Source organism: Prunus mume, linkage group LG2, assembly GCF_029339155.1.
Source record: "Prunus mume cultivar Tortuosa linkage group LG2, ASM2933915v1, whole genome shotgun sequence".
NCBI lineage: Eukaryota > Viridiplantae > Streptophyta > Magnoliopsida > Rosales > Rosaceae > Prunus > Prunus mume.
In genome coordinates, this window is record NC_142699.1 from 41,123,968 (window position 1) to 41,149,189 (window position 25,222).

At 35.1% G+C, this 25,222-nt stretch overlaps 2 long non-coding RNA genes across 4 annotated transcripts; one reads left to right on the forward strand and one right to left on the reverse strand.

Moving 5' to 3' along the window:
* Window positions 1–1,250: 1,250 nt before the first annotated feature.
* Window positions 1,251–5,509, forward strand: LOC148920392 (uncharacterized). Of its 2 annotated transcripts, XR_016123712.1 has the most exons (5): window positions 1,251–1,854; window positions 2,286–2,431; window positions 3,870–3,971; window positions 4,171–4,278; window positions 4,512–5,509. It is a non-coding gene; the product is annotated as an uncharacterized LOC148920392 (long non-coding RNA). The 2 variants fall into 2 exon arrangements; XR_016123711.1 differs by lacking the exon at window positions 3,870–3,971.
* A 15,899-nt stretch (window positions 5,510–21,408) lies between these two features.
* On the reverse strand, window positions 21,409–22,990 carry LOC107881859 (uncharacterized). Of its 2 annotated transcripts, XR_001678455.2 has the most exons (4): window positions 22,754–22,990; window positions 22,383–22,469; window positions 21,799–21,871; window positions 21,409–21,660 (listed from the first exon to the last, which is right to left on the reverse strand). It is a non-coding gene; the product is annotated as an uncharacterized LOC107881859 (long non-coding RNA). The 2 variants fall into 2 exon arrangements; XR_016124510.1 differs by lacking the exons at window positions 22,383–22,469; window positions 22,754–22,990 and having other exon boundaries at window positions 21,799–22,357.
* Window positions 22,991–25,222: the final 2,232 nt, after the last annotated feature.

Here is a 25,222-nt window from a genome sequence, read left to right on the forward strand (position 1 = left end):
AGACAAAAGTCTGAGGGTTGTCGCCCACCTAGGGGTCCGCCCCTCTAATAAACACCTCATTGTCCCACACCTGCTCCTTAAGCTGCCTATTCCTTTCCTCCTCTTCCCACTGTCGACGAATCGAATCCGCCATCGTCGAAGAATGAGTTCCAAATTTGCATGGTGAAGTAGCCGTGTCCTCCAGCTCAGCCCCTTGAATCCTATCACCCTCCACGAACCAACTTGATTAGCACGACTACCTTCTATGCCACCCCAACAATCTCCGCCATTATATCTATGCCCAATAAACTCACCATTCAAATCATCACTATCACTCATATGCCCAGAACTCTGGCTATTATGGGATCGTCACACAAAGCCCTTAAGCTTTTGACCCTGTAGATCATCCTCAGCTGCCAAACCAGCACATGCCAATAAAGCTTCAGATCGCACACCACTACTTCCATACTCCTCATGGTGTTGTTCTAGATAGAGACGACTTGGATGACCCACACAACCTCATACAAAGCAATATTCTGGGAGAAATTCGTATTTAAAATCAATCTAACGAGAACCTTCCCCTGGAAACACCACGAAGGTTCCCCGCATCAAAGGCTGTCCCACATCGAATATAATACAGACCCTAAAAAATCTGCCTATGTAGTCGTCACCGATAGTCTGGTCCACCTCTAAAACTGTCCTATCAGAGCTCCAATTCATATATATCCTAAAGTATTCATATATATGAATTATTTTAACTGATGTGTTCGGAGTAACATAAAGATCAATAAATGTGATAAGAAAAAAAACATAAATTTCAAATGTGATAATTTGGCAAAACTCAAGGACTACCATGTGGGGTTTTTTTTTTTATAATATCAACCCTTATTTTGGGTATATTACTAAAGCTCCCTGTTATAAATTCAGTAACCAAACATCATATTAAATTTAATACAAATTTATAAATAAACTCAATTCTAGACATGTATTTATAAAAAAACTCAAATACTATTTAAATATAGAAACACACCCAAAATCAACAATTGTATATTTTTTGGGTGTGTTTATAAATGGGTTTTGAGTGTGTGTAATGATGGATTTTGGGTATGTTTATAAAGTATTTTGAGTGCTGAATTTTTTTATAATTTCAGCTCCCATTTTGGGTGTTTTAATGAAATTCCCTAAATTTAAATCGAAAAACAAAAAGGAAATTAAAAAATAATATAACCCAACTGCGGAGGAGTCCATCGCTGCAGAGCGTTGGCAGACAAAACACTACTCAATACTGCGTAGTCTTAACAGACAAAAGAATCAACCGCTCTTTTAAATTTCTCTTGCAATCTATAGGATTCTTTAGATTTTCGAACCCATGACTCTTGTCTACCAAAACATAACTATTTCTTTGCTCTTTCAATTCAGTTCTCCTTCTCCTTCCTTCCCCTCTAACTACTCTTTTTGGCACATCATCATCATCTCTGTAATCCGCCATTCTCTCTCTCTCTCTCTCTCTCTCTCTCTCTCTCTCTCTTGTTTGTTTCATTCACTCGAGAACTTGCAAACTCTTACAATATCATTTTATTTCTTGAAATTCTTCTACTCTTCAATTCTCAATCTTTGGTCAACCTAATAGCTTAAACTTGTGCTTTTTTCTGTTCTCTAATTGTTGTTTCTCTGGGTCAAGCTTATAGGTTACTACTGATTTCTCATAATTTTATGGAGCTTTTACTCTAATTCTTGTTTCATATTGCTGCAATGGCTATAACTGGAACTGGGTGGTTTTTTTGTTGTGATTCTTGGTCATTGATTAATTCTTGGCTATAACTGGAACTGGGATGATAATCATGGTCAACTGAATATGAAGCCATTCTCCATAAGGTGATTGATCTTCTCTCTCTCTCTCTCTCTCTCTCTCTCTCTCTCTCTCTCTCACACACACACACACACATATTTGTGTGTGTGCGTGTGTGTTTTTCTAATCTAGTCTTCCGGATTTTATTTCATTACTTTGTACTTGTCACCCGTGGACTTCTTGAGGGGGAATGCTATTTGTTACATTATATACGATTAAATTTTCATGTAGAAATAATGCAAAATAATTAATTTTGAGAATAATGAATTTTGCAGTCTAACACTCTGTCTTACCTTAATAGAACTGTGTACTTTTTTCTATTAGAGTTAAGTAAATTCTAGGTTCTGCATCACACGGCTCATAGTTGGTGAAACTTAAATGATATCAACCTGCATTTTAAATTTCATCTGTAAGTGATGCTCCTTGGGCATGGTTTGTTGTTTTGTTTATGAACTAGTTCCGGCCCCACTAATTTATGGGGTCTTGCTCGTGGAAGTGATAATTGTCAAGAAAAAGATGGGTGGTGAAGTTCAAGTTTAGCAGTTGCAAATCCAATAATGAGTTCAACAAAAAATAATGTGACTTGCACCATTATATACGAAGGTACCGTCTCAGCTTTATATCTTTCACCCATAATTGGCTATGTTCACACATGAGTTTTAAACCATTTGAATGCACCTACGAGAATCACTTCATACTTGTAGAGCTTATGCATAAAATTGTCTGAAACGACTGACTTCGATTTGACATTTCAATTTGAAAAAATCATGGTATGCAGATTTTTATATACTAAATACAGATCTAAAGTATTCACAAACCACGTATTTTTTGAAGTTTTCCGTTTGAACTTCAACGAAAATCCTTTTGAACTTCTTGTTTATAAGACAATCAATTCAGTTAAAGTAGTTCCCAATAAGGATACATGTCAGTAGTATTTGCTAGAAGTTATATGCTGTGTTAACACACTGCCTCATTTTCCTTCATGGTGTAGTTCACTGAGCAAGAAGAAATTATTATATGGTTGATGCAGTATGAATGCATAAATCTTCATGGTTGGTTTATGGAAAATTATTTTCCCTGTTTTTTGGGTATGGTTCATTGCAGAGCATACATGCATGCACCAGGTCCGCAAAAGAATTATTGTTCCTTTTCTATAAGATATAATTTTATCAAAAAACATTGTGATGTATAGCCACTGTGGAAAAGATGTCTACCAGAGTGATACATTAGTAAAAACTAGACAATAAAACTGATAATCACCTTATTATAAAGGGCTCATATTTACCTCTGATAATTTTGATTGAACACAAATTTTATCCTGAATGTTCAGAATAACATCAATTTTGTCTCCTAAGTTCACATCATATAGACTAGTAAAACAAACACAGAAGTGAATTCATAAGATCACAAAGAGTTACAATCTATTGGAGAAAGAAACCCGATCTTGTATGGAACTTAAAGCAGCCATAATTTTGATTGATTTCAAATTTTTGACAGGAATAAAGTGAAAATTTGAAGAAAAAGTTTAATAATGAGGCAGATATGCAGCAGCACCTGTTGTAGATCAGTAAAAGGATGTCATTAAACAGATTATTAAAATCGTTGATTAGACTTTCTTGTATCAATTGAAGATTGAAAGTTAATTTGTTAGATGACTTGAAAAGTGTAACTGATGTATGATGACTACAATACATCTTTTATCCCAGCAATAGGAAGCAATTTTGCTTCTGCCTGCATAAATTTCTCCCCGTATCACTTTATTTTATTTCACATCCAACCATTAGAGTGTTTTCTTTTCATTCCTAGTTTCTACTTTGGTTTTCTTTTTCCTGAGATGGTAGTTCTTTAAAGGAGTCACTCACTATGGCCCTGCTGGAAATTGCGACTAGTCTAATTGTATCTGAAGATTAGCGTAACAAGTAAAAATAGAAACAACCATGCACTTTTTAATATTTATTGATTAATCATTCATCATATCTTTAGCGAGCTTAATTATGTCTTTGGAAAGATGCTTTAGCTGATTTAGCCATCCGATAATCAGGACGAGGAATGGCAAATTTACTCTTGATTCTGCGGAAAAATATGTCTGCAAGTACTTTTCAATCTGGACAATATTGTCAGGCTCAATCTTCATGTCATGCTTGTAAGCCCTATGGGAATGAATTGCATAGTGTAATCTGCACTTAATCTCTAGTTGAATTGAAAAGAGGAAATAATCTCTACAGTTTCTAATAATTGATTTTGAGGAGATCAACACTCAAATACTCCTTTCTTTGGGTGTACAAATTCTTATGTTTTGTGCACTTCATGTCATCATTAATTTTGTTCTGAATTTCTTGCAGATCTTTACCCAAAGAAGATGTTTCAGCTGCTGCGGTCTGCTTATTCTACAGTAAGTATCCAAGATGCAGTTCTCTTTTTGGGAATGAATGAGGATGAAGCCACAACTTGTAAGCTTCTGTTTTCACAATTTGTATGTGTTACCAGATTGCTCTGTCTTAAGGTTCTTTTCAAAGATAAACAATAACAAAGTAAAATAAAAATCTTAATTCTTGTCCAGATAGAAATCAGACTTGTTGCTGCACATCTAAAAAAAAATGAAAACCTTTTTCTTTCTTTTATTTTCTTTTTTTCTCTATGAGGAAAGATAGTTAATATATCATTGTACTCTGTTGATGTATAGGAAATTAACCATGAAATGTCTTTGAAGCTATGAGCATCTTTGGAGGTTCAAGTTGTGAAGCATTTAGAGCTTATTCCGATGCTTTAAAGCTAGCAGGACTGTTAGCATACTGAAAGTTCACAACATAAAAAGATACCAAGAATTACAAACCAGTTGGAACTTGGAAGTCACTAAGCAAGCCTAGAGCCTAGATCTATGGTTGTAAAAGGATCAAAGGCAGTTGCAGACTTGGCTCTAGTCTAATACTAATATTCATACCTAATCATTTTGTCTTGATGAGCCTAAGTCATCGTAGTGACAGGTAAAAAGCCTGTGTTTTGGTGGGTTTGGGTGCTCTGTACTTACTGCTGGTCATATTAAAACACCATAAAAAAAATGCACTGCCTATGAATATGAAAATTTTGATGTAAAAATGTTGTAGAAGACATTTAGGAACCTTGATTAACTATGCTTTTCCATTGCTTTCTTATTTTCCCCCTGAAAACAATTCCTTCGGCTAGAAAGGTTGCTAGGTATTTGAATTTTGAACACTGCTTATTATAATTAATCACCTGTGTTTTATGTAGGAAAAACTTGTAAATGAAGACTTGTCTATTAAATGCATACTTGCTGCTTTCATATAAAAATTTCTGTCATGTGTTAAAAAAATCTTGAGATTTAGTTGTCATATGGAGACGTACTACAGCAACGTTGGATTGCGGAAGCTGCTTCTCGAATGCTTACTGTAAAGAACCGGCGGATGTTCCCAGTAATTTGCAGAGCTTGACAGAACATGGATACCATCTGGGGTATTGATGGAGACCTTAAGAAACTGAAGCTGCGGATTCTCTTCCCCAGTTTTACTACTTTTTATAGATAACGCTCTGTATTTTATCCTGTGCAAAGTATATGTTCGTTGATTACCTGGTACCTTGAAATGAAATATTATTGCAAAAACCAAGTGTATACCACGCCTCTCTTGTAGTCATTCATGGTTCATAGAATGAACTTTGAGCTCTCGATCACATGATTAGTTATTGTGAGAATGATGTAACGAACTTGTACAGCGATATACCATAGAATGAACTTTGAGCTCTTGGAGGAAATTGCGAGCATTCCATATAAGATTCCATACAACTACAGAAACTGTCATAAGTATTTTAAGTTAATGGATTTGAGTCTGTCTTTAACACAATTATTTGCCTTGTGACCCAACATGCTTAAACGGCATCGTCACAAAGCTTTAAGAACCCTGGACTTTGACTTAGTCTTCCATAAGGAATTTTCTAGAATTTGTACGCCAAGAAAGAAAAGTTCCCTGTTCAAATAGAAACCCTTGTTTTTGTTTTTGTTGTTTTGTCTGTTGTTTCTACGCGCCATCTTGAACTCTTCAACATCTTCAAGTTCCATTTTTTTTTTTCTTTCACCAAATTCTTCAAACTCTCATTAAGCAATCTCCTCCACCCAGGAAGAATTTCTACCTCAACCAAGATTTTCTTAAATTCAATTTTGTTTTTAAAATTCTGCTTTTGGTTTAAAAACATTTGGCCATAAAATTACCCATTACGCCTAACAAATAGAAACATCCTTACACTCATCAAGAGTTCTAAAAATCTCTCACTTGCTATAGTAAATATATTGCTTGCTGGGATACTGCTGCATGGGCTAATAACTAATGGTTTCAATTTCTGCATTAATATATTGGATGTGCCCATGATTCCAAATCCAACACAAATCAAACGGTGAGGAAACCGCCTCCTCGTAGATTAGATTAATTTACAGTCGCCTGTAAAAATAAAATAAAAACATAAATGCCAATCCCTCTGTAACTTGTTGGTCTCGGATATACATAGCAAAGGTCGGCATGTTCTGGTTTCGACGACCGGCCGAATCAACGTATCATATTTACCAGAAAAAAGAGGAACCCATATGCCAAGAAAACACAACCATGCTTGCAATTAATTTACAAATTACATGTATGTCATACAAAATTCATTCACATACATAAGGGTTTAACTTAACCTAACATCTAACTCTTAGGAAGTTTTACAAAAATCAATTTGCCCTCATTTTCCTCTTATAATTTATAACATTAACAAGATTATTAAGAGGCTTCGTCAACTCGTACAGCTCGGAAATCGAGCGATATCTTCCTTTCTTCCTGCTCGGCCCCAAACTTGCTAGTACGTCATCACCATCATCATCTTCCACCACATCTGCAAATCTTGTTGTTCTGTATTTTGAGGAACATACCTGATCATGATCACCATGATGAACAGTTTTGCCATCGCTTTCTTCTGTAGCGTCATTGTTGTCTGATATTGATCCGCTCAGTTGTATGAGTTGCTCCGCTGCGTCCATTTCCAGCTCCGAGAAATCACTGCTTCCAATTGGGTCCTGCTCCTTATTGTTGTTGTTCATCTTTCTACTCTTGTTTCCACTTGCTGCTGCGGTTTCTGTTGATTTCTCCATGAATATTTTATGTTGGTTTGTTGATAACTTAGCTGACAATCAAATGAAATGAGGTTGTAAATGGCAGAAACTAGGAAAAGAAGTTTTCACTTTATATACAATACGCTGAGTCGGTTGCCATTTTAAACTTTTATTTTTTATCCTTTCCTTTTCATTTTCATTTATTAAATTTAGCTCTCTCACTCACAAGGGGAACGCTGTAAAATGGACCTAAGCTAGATTTGACTCTGGGCTGTTTTGGTTTGGCCCAAGTGGTGAGACCTCGTCTTATTCAAAGGTGGGCTGGGCTTTGCTACAGTACCCCTTGGCACCAAGATCAAATCTCACTTCACTTTCCCCCTTTGGAAGTCAAACTGACCTGCTTTTTCCTCTTGACCAAGATTTGTGTTCTATGTTGCCCACTACTGTTTTTGTTAATGTAATTTTTTTTTGTCAATAGTTAAGGAGGGGGAGGGTGGAAAAACTTGTATGAAATGGGGATATCATTTGTTTTACTATTTTGTTAATCACAAACTGCCATGTAAAAAAGTTATCACGCATGGCATACTGTGATTGGTCGAGTATAGCAAAATAATGTTATATCCATTTCATGTAAGTGTTTCTCGGGAGAGGGGGTGCAAACTCATGCACATTTTACAATGTCATGACATGCCTCGAAACCAGGACCAACTAGGTGGAGACAAAGCTCCTTACCACTACACTAGTGGGGCCCCAGCCATTGCCTTCTACCGTTAACTCCATTCTAAAACTTCGTTAAGCTTGATGACATGACTGGGGTGTTTTAGTAATTTTATACTGTGGGTCATTTACCCACCAATTTGGGTGGGTGATCCAGCAAAATGGAGCACCTCCAACATGTTAACATTTCTTAAACTTTTAAAATAATTACAAACTCTACCCAAGCCCCACCAGCCTCCACACCCACCCATTCCCCTACCCCCGACTCGCCCCTCTCTTTGTGTCTCTCTCCTCTTGTGTCTCTCTCTTCCTCTTGTAATGGCTCATGGAGTAAGGGGCCAAATCTGGTCGTTGTGGTGTGTGGGGTAGGTGGGAGATCTGGGTTGGCTAGGTGCAAATTTGTGTTAGCTAGATAGAAGGAAAGGGGGTGCCGAAGCTGATTTTGAGAATTGTAGCATTGGAGCCCTCCTCTCCGATGGAGGGTGGTGTGGTTTTGGGGGAGAGAAAGGGAGGTGGGTTGAGAATGGGGAGAGGAAGAGAGTTTTTCTTTTCCTAAAAAAATGTTATTTAATTTGATATATATATATATATATTTTGTTAATTACTTTAAAAATATTTTATAAGTTTTTTATTTTTTTAAAAGTGTTTTTTTTAATCTTTTAAATATTTTATATGGAGGTGGGCTCCACTTTGCCATATCACTCACATCGCATGACCCATGAGTACAAATATACTAAACATCTCTTTTATGTCATTAAAATTTACAAAATTTTGGATAAAGTTAACAATAGGGGTAACGTGGAATACCGAACCTTGGTCAAAGGGGCAAACCTAACGTAATCGAAACCGTAAAGTAAGGGTGGGCATGGGTTGGGTTGGGTCGATTTTAGTCCCAACCAGATATATAGCAGTTTATGATTGCTTAGACCTAAGACACGTTCATTATTAGGCCAACCCAATCCAACCCAAACTTTTTGTGATCAGGTTGGGCAATTTGGTTGAGTTAACTCAAATTAAGCCTACTTTTAAGTTTTGGCCAACTAGTAACCCAACCGTACATAGTGATTTATGATTTTTTGAACCTAAGACTCACTCATATTTAGGCCAGCCCAACCCACTATGATTGGGTTAGGCTGTTCAGTCGGGTTGACCCGGAATTGTGCCCACGGCTACCTTAAAGCAACCCAAGAGCTTAAATGAACACCACCACCACCACATGAAGAATCGTCATTGCGGTCACACCCACTATGCATATAGTCTTCAAGTGAAAACAAAACTTGTGATAGATCTGAGGAAAACATGGTTTCCAATGATCTAACTGCATATAGGGGTGGCAATTTTCGATACGACTCGATGAACGACATGAAATCCGCATGCAAAATAAGGTGGTCAACCAACACGATTAAAATTTCTAGTCAAATTCGAGTCAACCTGTAATGACACTTTTAATAAATGAGTGGGTTTCGAGTCAACCCACCAACCGACGAACCCACGAAATGCCTACTTAACTCATTTACTATTTAATTTTAAAGTTTTATTACTAATAATAAATATGTGGCATGCATATATTTACATGTTCCACCGTGTACCCTAAGGCAATCAATTTTTAGCCCACCCAAATTTTAACTTCAAATGTTTTTTAAATGGGTTTTGTGTAAATAGGTTACTTGACATGTTTATTGATTTGTTAAATAGGTTATTGAACAGGTAACTTATTTTGAACCTAACCTAACACAATTAGAACCCGACACAAGCCATTTATTAAATGGATTGGGTTTGGGTTGAGCATTCTTAACATGTTTATTACCCTTACATGACACGACCCATTGCCACCCTTAACTGCACATAACATCGAACAAATATGCCAATCTAGCAATCAGGGAAAAAACAATTGCGTAGATTGCATCAAACTCCTCGAAATACTATGTAGAACTAAATTTAGAAAAGATAAGAAGTGTTAGAGATAGGCTTATGGAAGAATGATTTGATTGAGGACATAGCCCAAAAAAGGTGATGAGAAACTTCGATCTGATCATAGCTCAGAAGAAATCACCACAAAGGACTTCTTATTCAAAATGCCAAAGGGACTTATTCATTTACCCAAAAGAAAACCAAGAGAGGAGGAGGGGCAAGTGATGTTTCGTCATCCTCCCTCCTCTATTGAGTTTTCTTTGGGACTTAGAGATGAGAGAGTTCTAACAACACAACCTAATCATCAAAAATTGCTATACTTTTAGTTTCATATTAGCTCGATGCCATATTACAAAACATATTTAAGAAGGCATGTCTTATGTGCTCCCTTATTTTGTCACGTTACAGTTGAAACTTAATATTCCATTAAAACTTAATACAATTGGAATCGAGCAACATATAATAATCCTAGCTTGGAGTTGGATCACCCATACAAGTAACAACAGTGACATATTTTGTGGGGAAACATTAGATAACGTGAAAATAAATTAAACTAAACAACTAGGAAGAAATATAAAGTCAATAAGATTGGATTTGGGTCAATTTGAACTAACTGGATCAGCATTATGGAATATATCAATAAGCAAGAAATCTTCAACTGAAATTCGATACTTGTATGTTGAAAGCGTATGTTTGGAGGTTGAGACATTGATAGTATTTTTTGTTCTTGGTTTTTTATTTAATTTTATGTTTATGTCTACGTTTTATTTTATTTTATTCAGACATAATTGATTATCTCTTTTCTTTTTCTTTTTTAATTTCTTTCCAAGTTGTAATTACCAATGCACACTCCTAGCTTTTACAATACAAAAATGTATTGGTACCATACCTAATATTGTTCATAAACCACTTGAGTTCAGTCCCATTCTCCTGGACTCCAGAGTCCAAGGAGTTTGTGGTCACCCACCTTTGGATCTAACCTAAAGGTGGAGAAAAATCTGATTTAAAAATCCTATAAGATATTTTATATTAATTTCAATTACAACAAAACACGTTTCTGGAAATTAAAAAAATAAAACATGTTCTCCTCGTGAGCAAGCAATGTTCTCGAAACTTGTAGCCGCTGCCCACAGCCTCCTTTGATTCTGGCGTTGCCAACAAGTTTTGAAGCTCTGATTTTACTCATTAAGTTCACAACGCACGCTCTTTCTTTTCTTCTTTTTTGTTTGTTTGTTCGTTGTTCTTAGGGCATCAAGAAATTAATCACGTCTTAGGCCCTCTATATCTGTTTTCTTGAAGATTATGTCCGTATTGAATACTTTTAATATGGAGAGAAACGAAAAAGACACGATTTCTTCATGAATAATGAGGACCCAAATTTGAACCCAAAAAATTTGTTTAAATTTTGGGACCCTAAATCAATTTGATTATCTTAACTCAATTCATTGAGTACCCAAAAAATATGACTTCTTAGTCAAATTTTCACTTCTACTTAGTCATTCTATGATTTTTGAGTGACTTATGTTCCTTTTCTATTACCAAATAGTAGCTAAGCATGTACTTTTTTTTTTTTTTTTTTGGAATTAGTAAAATTCCAAAAAACAGAAAAATCTAATAAACACCTACTTGTAATTGGTTGAATTCCAAACTCCTTTATAAGGGTGAAATTGTAGTTTACCAAAATTATTTTATTTATTTTAGCAAGTGACTCAGATGGCTCCGAGGAGCAAACATGTATCCATCATCTGCATTGCTTGGTGAAAATAAGGATGGCTTAGATGAAACTCTAGTAATTGATGAGCTCATTGAGAATGCTCTAGCGTTTTTCAATTTAAGTGTGTAACAGTTCATGATTTAGAAATTTCAATATACATCTACATTTTCAAGGTTCTTATTTGATTTTCTAAACTTCAGCAGGTGTTCCTCTTCAATTGCTTTTATCACGTCATCATTCATCCCTTTTTGACCCAAATATGTAGATTGTGTATGCCAACATGCTAGTTCATGAAAACGGAAGAGAAACTACGGCTGAATACACAACGTCTATATACAGTAGTCTTTCAATGGTATAATCCTGTGAGAAACTTATTTTAGTAAAATATTTTTTACACGTGAATCGGGAATGCTTAAATCTCCTCACATAGCAAAAGAATCACAATGGTTTTAATCTAAATTGTACTCATGACTACAAGTACACCAAATTATGATCAGATTGATAAACATAACTACTAATTTGTTCAAGCACAAAGGAAGAAAAATTGTTGATGTTGCTATTGTTCATAAAGCTTGACGTCAAATACTAAATAACATTTAATTTGAACAACTGTTGATGGGATCCCTATGCATAAAGCTTAATGTTGTAGCGGTCTTTTTGTTCCAGCAGCTTGACGAATGGGCTTAGGCTGCCGTAAAGAGAGAACGGATGAAGTTGCCCATGTGCCTTAATTCAAGAACCATACCCCAAAAGTGTTTCGAAAGGTTCGTGGAGCCTTAGAAAACACTTTGGTTCCTTTCACTAGTAAATCAGACACCTGTGACAGATTAGTATTATGGCTTGCCTTGAGAAGCTTGTGGCATGAGAACCAAGTCTTTATGAGATTAGCAATAGAGAGAAAGAGCTTGGATTTCTTATGGATACAAAGGTTCAGAGTAGGGTTTAGGGTTGAGTAAATTTGGGGAGATTTTGATGAGGGAAGAGAGGGAGCAATGGAAATAATGGATGGGTGGCTTGAGTAAATTTCCAGCCGCTTGACAAAAGTTTGGTCTCGCTCTTGGATCGTTTGCTAGAAGAGAAAAGAAGAAGATGGGACAATAGGGCTTGAAATTGAAGGTTCCAGCAGTGAGTGAGGATGCTTGCTTGCTCTAGATGTGTTAAACTGCAAGGTAGAAGGTGCCTTCTTTTATAAGCGTTGGAACCCCTAATTTTACCAAGTCATCCTCTCCATTTTCCTAAACTTTCTTCCATTCAATCCTATTTAGTGAAAGCTCCCCAATCCGAGTGCATAGGAGTGGCCCTTTTTGGAGTTCCAAGACTTTCACGAGGCTTCATGTGGATGAGATGCCCCTTACTTTTCTTCCTGGTTTTCCTACTAGAGCTGTATTTCACCTCCAGCAGCCTAAGCACATGGATTCCCTTTGGTTTTTGCAATGGCTTATTTTTTTTGACTTGGTTTTGATTTGGCTGAGGTATTTTCAAGGGCACTGGATATTTTTCACGATGTTGGATATTTTATAAGGTGCTGGGTTGGGTTATTTTCTAAGGTGTTGGATCGTTGTTGTTTTATTTCCAACGGCCTGTAAATTTCCCTTATGGTTTCGTCAAGTTGCTGGAAACAACCTATTTGCGTGGATATGTTTTGATTTTGACAAGGTGCCAGATATTTTGACTGATGTGGGACATTTCCAAGTGTTGTAGGCCATTGGATATTTTTCCTAAGGTATTGGGTTTCTCTCTCATGCTTACCCATATTTTTAGGCTCAAGAAATCGGCCTGAATTTTGGTGCTCCTAAGCGGCCCAAAACTTCTACTCCTTAGACCATCAATGGGCCTCATGAATACTCATAACTATCCATATCACAATCCGCTCAGCAAGCCCCATACATTCACGTGGTTTGGGCCCACTTAAGCTTATAGTGCGGCTTGCCAAGATAAATGTTTTCCGCTTGGCGTTGCGTGTTATTTGGCGTGCTTGTGCTCGAGCTTCTGTCGTATTGTAATGGGCCATGGTTGAGCCAAATGGCACTCGATGGGATAACAAGCGCGGGTTCATAGAGTCAGTACATTTTACGGGCTTGTTATGACCTTTCTAAGTGGCGGGTTGCATATTTGCTTGGCATGACACGTGGACCATAACTTGTGCAAGCATACATGACAAACTCTTACATACCCCAGTCGAGCTTTTCCCCTGGTTAAGTGTTGTACTAGGCTGGAAATATATTTGACCCGGCCTTTAGATTTTTTGGGCCTCAGCAGACGTCAAATACTAAATAGCATCTCTTGTGAGGCATGATTTCCCTAAAAATTTCCACACGTATCAAAATTAAAATTCACAAGTTAATAAAAAAAACACATACACTTTAGCAAAAAAACAAAAAAACAAAAATAGAGTGTTGTTATTTCCACCCTCCTATCCTATTTCCCCACCCACCTTATCTTCTCACTCATTATGTAAATTTGAAAAAATACAATCCAAACTTTCCACCCACCATTATTCCTAAAATATCCTTTAAAAAATAATTAATGAAAGACTTAATTGCTTAAACCTTCATAAATTAATTATCAAATTAGAGATTGGTTTTTTTTCTTTTTTCTTTTTTTCTTTATTCGTCCTTTTTTCTTTTCACATTAAAGGGATTTGCTAACCACAATTTTTAGCACTATAAGTCTTTGTGGGCATCAAAACTTAGGGTGAAATTAATCTGCCACTAATTGAGCAGAAGACGTTTGTTAAGCAAAAAAAATTTGGACGAATTTTGCCACTCTCCAATCTGAAGAGTTAATCCAGCAATTGAAACCCCATGTCGATTTTCATGCACGAGGATCCGCCTATGCTGGGGAGGAAGAAGTAGATGGGGTCAAGGAAGAGGCCCATGATGCAGATGACGAAGAAGATGTGGTTCTAGATGGTCACGCGTTCGGATCCTGGGTCGAGGAGAACTCTCTATAGCGACTGAACCTTGCTGGGCGGGTGGGTGTTGTTGGGGTTTTTAAAAAAATATTTAATCTAATTTTTTTTTAAAAGTTGTTAGCATCCACATTGGATTCATTCTTCAGATAAGTTCACTTTCTAGCTTTTTTTTAGGTGGATTATGTAAGTCCCTAGAAGTCATTTTACAAAGGGGTAAACTTGTCCTTAAAATGTTGAGAATAAGGTGGGTGGAAATAACAGCACTCAAAAAACACCTACTAGTAGCAATCCACAACTTTAAACTCATCAATATCATTTATTGTTCCTTCCCCAAAAGTCTCTTTAACATTATTCTCCATTGTAGATGATCTGCATTAATGCAAGTAAATCCAAAATAGATAAGAAATCGTCACAATCAAAAAATTAAAATGGCAATAGAATGTAGAAAATGCTACCACATACCTATTAAGTAATGGACATTTTCTTTTATTATGTTGTCCAATCTTACCACGTAGAGAACACCGCCTAGACTTTCCTTTTGTCTTTTCTCCCCAGGATTTCAAACGTTTTCCACTATGGAAGGGATCTACAAAATCTTGTTGTTAATGAGAATTGCCACAAGATGTTTTGCCAACCAAATTCATATTCATATTTTTAATTTAATCAATAAGTCCCTCAAATGAGTCTCGTACAAGTTGTCTCACTTCTTCTGATATTGCAGCATCATCAATTAGCTTTTATGCGAGTTGAAATAAACTTATGTGTCTCATTATTAGTGAGTTATCTGTACCATCTTGGACTTTTCATTTATCACTACAAATTCTTGAAAACATTGTACATCTTTGCATAATATACTTCTTTGGCAATTGTATGATTTGTTTCACTCAAAAAAATGCTAACATATGTTGGCATAGAATTCCTTCGAAATCAAATAACTTACAACAACACTTCACTATATTTGATACTTCATCATGCACAAAGGTCTGTACTCTAGAGTTTGTAGTAGACTTTTGGATTTTGTAAATCCAACAATTTTCATCTTCACTTATAACATTCACCATGTAACTATTACTTTCCAAAATCTCATTTTAAAATTTGTAAAAGCATTTTTTGGTGTATAAACCAACCATTTGGCTTTCCATCGGCATCCATAATTTCATATTAGGTTTCTCATTTAAATCCCATGGTCTGCAACTAATTCTTCATGTCTCAAATGAGAGAGTGCCCAATTAAAACGAGTGATAAAATCCATCAAAGAGTTACTTTTGGAATAATAGCGCTTGAAAAATGCATGCATGGATTTTTCTCTTTGACTATTAGACATCTATGTTGAAAAGTATTGCTTAACATATGCATGAACCCATCTACCAAGCAACTTATACATTTCTTCAAACCACTCCTTACTACTTGGTTGATTTATCTCTAGAGCTTGCAACCAATTATTTTCAAATTCTTCTACGTTCTCAGATTCCTATATGGCTCTCTTGAAAAGCTCAAAGTAATTCTAATGGTCAAAATAACCCATCTTTTCTTGAAACTTTTTAAAAATATGCCAAACACAGTATCTATGAAATGTGTTTGGCAAAACTTGAGCTATAGCCTTAGTCATTGCTTGATTTTGATAAGTGATTATACCAGTTGGAGCATCTTTTGGTCCTAGCCATGTTTCTAATAGCCAAACAAATGAGTCAAAAGTTTCATTACGCAAAAATCCACATCCAAAAATGGTGGTTTGACCATGGTGGTTAGCACCTACAAGTGGAAATACAACCACATCACCAAAATATGTGTAAGCTTTCCTTGCAACAAAGTCAACCTAGAAGCATCTAGTTAGCCAATTATTATTATCTATCTCGAACTTAAAAAAAAATCTGAATCTTTATCTTCCTCTTATTTGAAATACAAATATAACAATTCTCTTTTATTTCGCTCAAAATTTCTTAAATCTCTTTCTATGAATCCAACATTTCCATGCTCGTCAGCTTGTATCTCCAACATTTCGAATTGTTGATATAATAGAATGTTCACATTAGGGGTGGGCATAAAAATCGATAAACCAATCAAACCGACCGAACCAAACCAAACCAAACCGAAAAAGGGAGTTTTTTGACTAAACCGAAAAAGTCAACTATGAACCTGAACCAACCGAAGGTCCACGGTTGCCTTCGGTTCCAAATTTTTCAGAACCGGTGGACCTAAACCGAACCGGACAATATTTAAATATATATACATTACACGTGGCTTCGTTTGATTGACCAAAAATAGTTTCATGTGAGACTGGTTGCGGCATATCCCTCAATTTTTTTTTCCGTAGCCTTCGCACGCAACTCTTCTTCTTGCACTCAGTCTCTTTCTTCTCTTCAGTTTTCATTCTTTCTTCTCTTTTTGACCTAAGCGGCGGTGGCTGCTGCTGCACCTGTGCCTCTCTCTCCCGACCTCACCTCAGATCTTCAATCGAGTGCTCAGAAATTCGGCAGCGACATCTGTGCGCTTCTTCATCGATCTCACGATCTCTCGTATGCCAGGTATCATCCTTTCTCTCTCTCTCTCTCTCTCTCTTCTAGCTATGTATTCCTCTTTCTCTTTCTCTCTCTCTCTCTCTCTCTCTCTCTCTCTCTCTCTCTCTCTCTCTCTCTCTCAAGTTGACCTCAGCCTAACCCACATCACCCCTCTTTGTTTGCACGCACACAAACCCGATCAAGAGTCGCCACAACCACCTCCGTTGCCGAAGGTAAATTCTCTCCTCTGTGCATTCTAGGGTTTTTTTTTTTTTTGCTTTGAGATTTAACCTATATCAGAATGATATGCTCTGAAGTTGAGGAATATATTATTGCATTTTTTTTAACGATTATTCCATTCAATAATCTATCTGTGCTGCTCAATATGTCTATGCTTTGTGTTTTTTGACAGAGTAAGGAAGAATAGATGATAGATCAATAGAGAAAAACATAAAGAATTTACATATGTTAGAAGAATATATCAATATGTCCATGCTCTGGGGTATCTATCAATTGATTGGTTATTTCATTTGTGAAGCTTTTTAATGGTCTGTTCTTTCCACATAGTAAATATTTCCAGGAAGAGCTTGTTATGAAACTAATTTCTTTTTGTGTTCTGTATGTCTTCATGTGTACTAGATACTGGTATGTGGTAATCACATGAACATTCAAGATGAAGTCAACCAAGTGGTGATACATGAGCTAATTCATGATTTTGACGATTGTCGTGCTGCAAACTTGAACTGGGCTAACTGTGCACATCATGCTTGTAGTGAGGTGTGCATCAATATATAACAATTGAATATTTTTCTTGTATCGGGTGTAGTGTAATTCTTCATACCTCAATTTAATCTTTTACTTTTAAACATACACACTTTGTTTTTGGAACAGATTCGTGCTGGCCATCTAAGCGGTGATTGCCACTATAAACGGGAATTGCTGAGGGGTTTTGTAAAGATTCGAGGTCATGAACAAGTGAGCTATTCAACTTTATTTACATAAGAACTTAAGATATACTCTTATGGCTACATTCTTTGCATACAATGTGAGATGCTCTCTTACCTTAAATTGATACGGAAAGAGGAAAGCCAAAAGGCTTCAGTTGTATAGGAAATGGGGATAGGGCCTTTTTCATATACTGCAAAGTTCATTTTATACCGGATCTGGAGTCTTTGCTTTTTTTTTTCTTTTTTTATACATAATGTCCCACTTTCAAGTTTTAAATGAATCCGAATCATGGTTTCAATTGGTTGAAATAAATTGAGGATGGATTTTCTCTCTTTCATATTTTCCTTGGACAAATATACTGTAGTTGATGTTCATTGCATTCCCATTTTGACATTTGAAGGATTGTGTGAGACGAAGAGTTATGGATCTGGTTTGTGTTAATTTTTTTAAGTGTTGTGTAGGTTGCTTTGTTACGGCTTTGGAAGAATGGATGAAGCAGATTTTTTGCAAGGATGTTATCTTTATGTGTATTTTTGTGATGGGTTGTAATCTTTAATTTCATAAGTTTAGTTTGGATTGCTTGCTTTATTTGTGTATTATTTTTTGTAATGGTTTGTAAGAGATTATTTTTCCTTTCCTTGCTTGGTTGGTTGAATGTGTGTGTGAGATTCATTTAGTTATTTAGAAACTTAGATTGGAATGATGGGATTTTTATAGGTTGAATTTGCATAATTTCAGGTTTTGAAAGAAAAGTAAAAAGTGATTTGGGATTGTTCTTAAGAACTTATTAGGTTTTGGCCATTTGACAACAAAAAATGGATTTTGGCTGAAAGTAAATTTGATTTGGGCTTTTTTTTTTTTTTTTCTGAAAGTAAATCTGATTTGGGCTTTTTTGACTGAAAGTAAAAATTAATTGGGCTTTTGAAAATGGTAAATTTGGGCTCAAGCCCAAACCAATCACTAAACAGAACCGACACGAGAACCGATGCCCATTCTGATTCAGCCCAATTTGGGTTTTGCTCTAGACCCGACCCTAAGAACCGAGCTTATCTTGGTTTGGCCCGAGTCGGTCAAAAATTAACCTGACCCGAACCGTGCCCAGACCTAGTTCACATTGGAAAAATCTTTCACCAAATATTTTTTGTACCTAATACAACATGATGAGATCTTAACCACTGCTAATTTTGCTTTACAACCTTCACAAACATTGCATCGTTGTCTTTCTATTCATGTACACTCATATATAGACAATAATCATAGTCAGAAATTGTAATACCCCGAAAAAAATTAAAGTGGACTTTCGTATTTCAGTGAAGAAAAAAAAACAATAATATGATGAAGAATTGTTATGGGTATTTTATCAAGTGATTTTGGACTAAGACTACTAGATTAAGTGTGTTTAATTTCAAGTTTGACAAAAATACACTTGTAGAAAAAAAAATATATATGTGGAAACACATGCCAGTAGATTGTCGTATGACTATTGCAAAAAAAATATATATGTGGTGATTACTTTGGAGAATAATGCTAATAATTGAAGTAGCATCGTGCGATAACTAGATTTTTCACAAACACTTATGGAAAATTAAGGATAGTAACATTGTTGGAATACCACAAAGACCGGCATACATTGTACTTACTCAATTGGGAAATAAGTTTTGTCTATAACTTCTTTTTCTCTTTTTATTTCGATAATCTAGCCCTCCCCATCACAATTATTTTGTCATTTCTTTCTTTTGATAGAAATAGAACAAATCTATTAAAATTCAGTAGAAAAAGTACGAATAAAGTGAACTAGTTGTCCCCACCTAAAGAAGTCTCGAACAATACAATGAAAATGAAATACATAAATCCTTAAATAAAGCAAGAACTGAACAGAAAAACAAGTTACACATCAAGAACAATAGAATCAACCATAAACCCTATAGATATCCTCTCCAGCTCACCAGTGCATGTACCGCTTAACATTATTAATTCTTGCTCCAGCACCTTTCAACACTATAAAGGTGGTATGAAATTTCTTCCCGCTTCCATATAACCACAACACCAAGAAGGTGAAGGTCAAAACTCCATTGTTGATGGATTATATCAGTGCAAAAAAGTGTACATGCCCAATAAAATTATACGCATATCCATTTCATGAGTAAACTATAAAAGTAAGATCATACCTAATGTGAGCTCCGAGATAGCAATGCATGCGATCACGTAAGTTGAAGGAACATACCGACTACCACATTTTTTGGGTGTGTACAAATACATCTCTTTTTCTTTCCAAAACCTATGTTTCCTAATTGATGGTGATTGAGACTAAATGTGTACAAGATTCTGCAAAAAATGAAAACCATGTTCACAATGTATTGGTTTAAAGTTTCTTCTTGGGGGAGGTAAGTGATGTTGGGGTTGTGGGTACGAAGGTGAGTGAGGTAGGGGTTATTTTTGTCGGTATGGTGGTGATTAAGTTTGGATTTTTATTAATCGGAGAGGTGACTCGATTGAGAGGAGTCGAAAATATACCACTACATCGCCCTCAAATATGTGCACATGCCCAATAAAATTATACGTAGATGTCTTTCACGAGTGAATCATATAAATAAGATCATACCTAATGTGAGACCTCAAGTAGCACTGGTTGCGATCATGTAAGTGGAAGGAACACACCAGCTACCATATTTTTCGAGTGAACAAATACGTAAGTTGAATATGTTTGGGTATTGTTAAAGCTAAAGGTTGTAATATTTTGGAAACACATGCCAGTAGATTGTCGTATGACTATTGCAAAAAAAAAATTATATGTGGTCATTACTTTGGAAAATATTGTCAATAATTGAAGTAGCATCGTGCGATAATTAGATTTTCCACAAATACTTATGGAAAATTAAGGATAGTAATATTGTTGGAATACCACAAAGACCGACATACATTGTATCTACTCAATTGGGAAATAAGTTTTGTCTATAGCTTCTTTTTCTCTTTTTATTTCGATAATCTAGCCTTCCCTTTCACAATTATTTTGGCATTTCTTTCTTTTGATAGAAATAGAACAAATCTATTAAAATTCAGTAGAAAAAGTAGAATAAAGCAAACCAGTTGTCCCCACCTAAAGAAGTCTTGAACAATACAATGGAAATGAAATACATAAATCCTTAAATAAAGCAACAACTGAACAGAAAAACAAGTTACACATCAGGAATAGTAGAATCAACCACAAACCCTATAGATATTCTCTCTAGCTTGTCGGTTGTGTAATATTTGCAATAACCAATTTTCTTTTCCGACGGCTTTCTTACGTCGCAAATACATAGTCATCCTCATTTTATAAAGGTGTTTTCGACAATCATTTCATCAATTCCGAGGGCATAATGTGATCAGAAATAATACTTTTTCGATGGCTAGTCAGAAAAAGACTTTTTGATCGCTATTCCGACGGCTAGTCAGAAAAATACTATTTGCAAGTACATTACTTTTTCGACAAATATTATTGGTCGAAAACACACCTACTACCATATTTTTCGACCAATAATTTCGACAAAATAATGTACTTGCAAATAGTATTTTAGTGTTGGAAATGATATTTTCGACAAATATTATTGGTTGAAAATACATCCTTGAAAATTGGTTATTGCAAATATTACACAACCAATAATATTTGTCGAAAATATCATTTCCAACACTAAAATACTATTTGCAAGTACATTATTTTGTCGAAATTATGCAGTTCCGACATAAATATGTTTTCGTAAAAATAAATACATTGTCACAAAAAAATTTGATAATTTCGATAGCTAATTATTAATAAAAAAACTCTTATTATCATCATTAATAAAGTCACATAAGTAGAAAACAACTAATGTAATAAATTCAAAATATTCATTTCAATTCTAATTTCTAAGATGTGTCTCATAACAGTAGTCCTCAAAGTCTACTTCCAACCAAAAGTTGAGGAGTTCGAATGCAACTTTCAAGTCTTCCTGGGAACGTGCAGATAAAATACCGCTCTTTAAAATGTATGTACCTCAATGGTTAATGGTTATGATTCTGAAGATTGAAACAACACAAGTAAAATTTGCATCAGATTAAACAGAAAAATGAACCATAAAACCTAACATTTGCATCAGATTAAATGACATACAATTGAATGCATTTTTGCTATTATAAGGAATGGTATGAACTTACAACAAAGAGAAGGCAATTCAGAGTCAATGTTTCATATTCCCTTCCTTCGCCACATCCACTACTCCCATATAACCTGCAAATACAATTATGCAAGGATGTAATTTCTTTGCCCAGGTGCTTTGAGGGATCCAAACCCGTGGCAGCAACCTATGACATTCAAAGAGTATTAGGCTACAACCCCAAAACCATCCCAATCAACATGCAAGTCGTTTCAACTAGAAAACTCAAATGTTAAACAATAAACCTTACCTTTTATTGTAATCATCACAATCCCATTAGTTATCTAGTTGGCAGAAAAAATTTGTAACTTAAAATAATGTTATCTTAATGGAAATCCTCTTCTCCAAAACAAAAGTTATCTTAATAGACTACATTCATGCTGCTAATAAACAAATTACCATTTCTTGAAAAAGCAATTACTGATCTTGTTTCTATAGCTAGGTATAATTGATCTTTTCACTTCATTTTAAAAAATACACATACCATCAATTTCATCCCCAAGAGTCATTCCATAGCCAAGATTCTCATGCCTACATAATATACAGTAGTCATTGGAAAATAAAAACATGCTTTATAATAGTTACCAAATTTGCAAGGCAACCAGAGTTTCCTCCCTGCTTAAGATGGTGAAACTTACAGCCAAATTTGCAAGTCCCTCTCCTCATATAATACTGCCAACAAAGAATCACAACACATGTTATCCAAAAATAAATAAATTCACAGCACAATCAAAGGAGATTCACAAAATTTCAAGGACTGTCAAGATATGCTACTTTTTCTACTATCAATCTGCACAATTACCTTGCTTAAGATGGTTGAAATTTTATCAAAATCGTGAACTAGATACAATGAACCACAACAATATACCCATTTTTTTTCATAACAAATACAGAAAAATTAATCAGGAAACATATTTAAAGAAAAAACAAATTGGCGTTTAGGAATTGATACAAACCAAGAGCGAGATGGTTACTGGAATGAGGAGGGAGACAGGAGAAAAACTAGACCAGATTCTACAAAAATAAAAATAAAACTTAAAACCCAAATACAAAATAAGAGATTGAATTCTTGAAATGGATATTTACAAAGCAATCATAGTCCTTCTAGGAGACCATGTAGCCACAGCGAGAGAGAGAGAGAGAGAGAGAGAGAGAGAGAGAGAGAGAGAGAGAGAGAGAGAGAGAGAGAGAGAGGAGAGGGAGAGCGGAGAGTGGGTGTGTGGGAATTTTAGGGTTTGGGCCTGGAAAAAAAATAAGGAGAGAGGAGGAGGAAAGTAGTTTCGATTTGGGGCTGAAAAGAGAGAAGAAGAGTGAATTTTTAGGATGAGGGAACGGGAGGGAGGGCTCGAAATTAGAATTTCACCCGAAAAATTGGGCGCCAATGCAAAAAAAAGTGGGGAGGAGAAATCAATGTTTATGAGCACATGCCATGTCATAGAGATCAACGTCCAAGACTCTGCCACATGTCAATCTACTATATTTCATATTACTTCTTTATAATTTAGAAATTCATAATAAATTAATTAAAAATCAGAAAAATACACAAAAAATTCCTATGAAGACCTTGTGATATTTTCTTATCCTTAAAGCTCAAAAATTCTAATTCTAAATTATAAAAATACAAATCAATAATAAAAACTCAACTTTATTCATAGATAAATCTAAACATTCTATCACATACACTCTTGTTTATTTGATCCAATGATTCCCATTAATTTAAATACATGAAATCATGATCTTAGATCTTCATAATCGAAGGCTATGTCGTAATAAATTTTTAGCAATTTTTGGCGTATATTTATGATTTTTATATAATTTTTAAGAATTGTTTAAGATAAAAGACAATAAATTACCAAAAAAAAATTACACGTGTTACCATCATATAAGGCCACACATGAGAAATGCTGACAGGGCGCTCTTTAGAAGCTACCATGTGTCAATCTATTATATTTCATATTATTTTTCTATAATTTGACTTCTAAAATTCATAATAATAAAAAATTAAATATCAGAAAAATACACCGAAAATTCATACGAACTCCTTATGATATTCTCTTCTCCTTAAAGCTCCAAAATTCGAATTCTGAATTATAAAAATATAAGCACAATGATAAAAACTCAACTTTGTTCATAGACAATCAAAACATTCTATCACATACACTCTTGTTTCTTTGATTCAATGATTTTCATTAGTTCAAATATGTAGAATCATGATTTTATATCTCCATAATCAAATGTCACGTCATAAGGAGTTTATAACAATTTTTGGTATATTTTTCTTTTTTGTATTTAACTTCTAATGAATTTGTTAAAGATAAAAACAATAAATAACAAGAAAAGGATATGTGTTGCTATTTGATAGGGCCACATTTCTGAAATGCTGATGAAGTGGCTTTAAGAAGCTGACATGTGTCAATCTTCAACTATTTCATTTTATTTTTATACGATTTAACTTCTAAAATTCACAATAAATAAATAAATTTCATATGTACTCCTTGTGACATTCTCTTCACCATAAAGCTCTAAAAATATAATTTTAAATTATAAAAATATAAAGCAATAACAAAATCTCATCTTGTTTTACTGATATTTTATTATTGTATTAATACATAGGTAATTAAGTATCAAATTTTTTTAGGATGAAATTAGCTCGTCAGAAATATACAAGCAATTCCGACAAGGCCAAAATGCCCTCACAAATGGAAAACTACTTCCGACACAGAAAGTAGCTTGTCATAAATTCCGACAACGCCAAAATGCCCTCAGAAATTATTAACTATTACCGAGAACAACTAGTTTCCATCGGAAATAATTGACTATTTCCGAGGGCATACTCAACACCTCGGAAATAATCATGACATTTCCGACAACAATGGCTTTTGTCGGTAATACAACAAGCGCCAAGGTTTCCCACTAAAAAAATGTGTATTTCCGACATACTTTAAGATTTTTTCCGAAAGTAATTTCACAGTCGGAAATAAAATGCATCATGGTGACATATTTCCGACGGTCAATGTTTTTTAGTTTGAAAAAGCACATTTTCCAACTACATTTGGGCCCCCTCAGAAAAAAGTTGTCACAAATGACAATTTTTTTTTGTAGTGTGTACAAATACCTCTCTTTCTTCCCAAAACATATCTTTCCTACCAAAACATATCTTTCCTAATTGATGATGATTACGACCAAATGTATATATGGTTCCACAAAAAACGAAAAATCATGTTCACAATGTATTGGATTGAAGTTTCTTTTTTGGGAGGTGAATGATGTTTAGTTTCTTTTTTGGGAGGTGAGTGATGTTTGGGTTGTGAGTATGGAGGTGAGTGAGGTTGTGATTGTGGGTGTGAAGGTGATTAAGTTTCAATTTCCCTTAATTGGAAGAGGTGACTTGATTGAGAGGAGAACAAAAATACATCGGTTCAAAA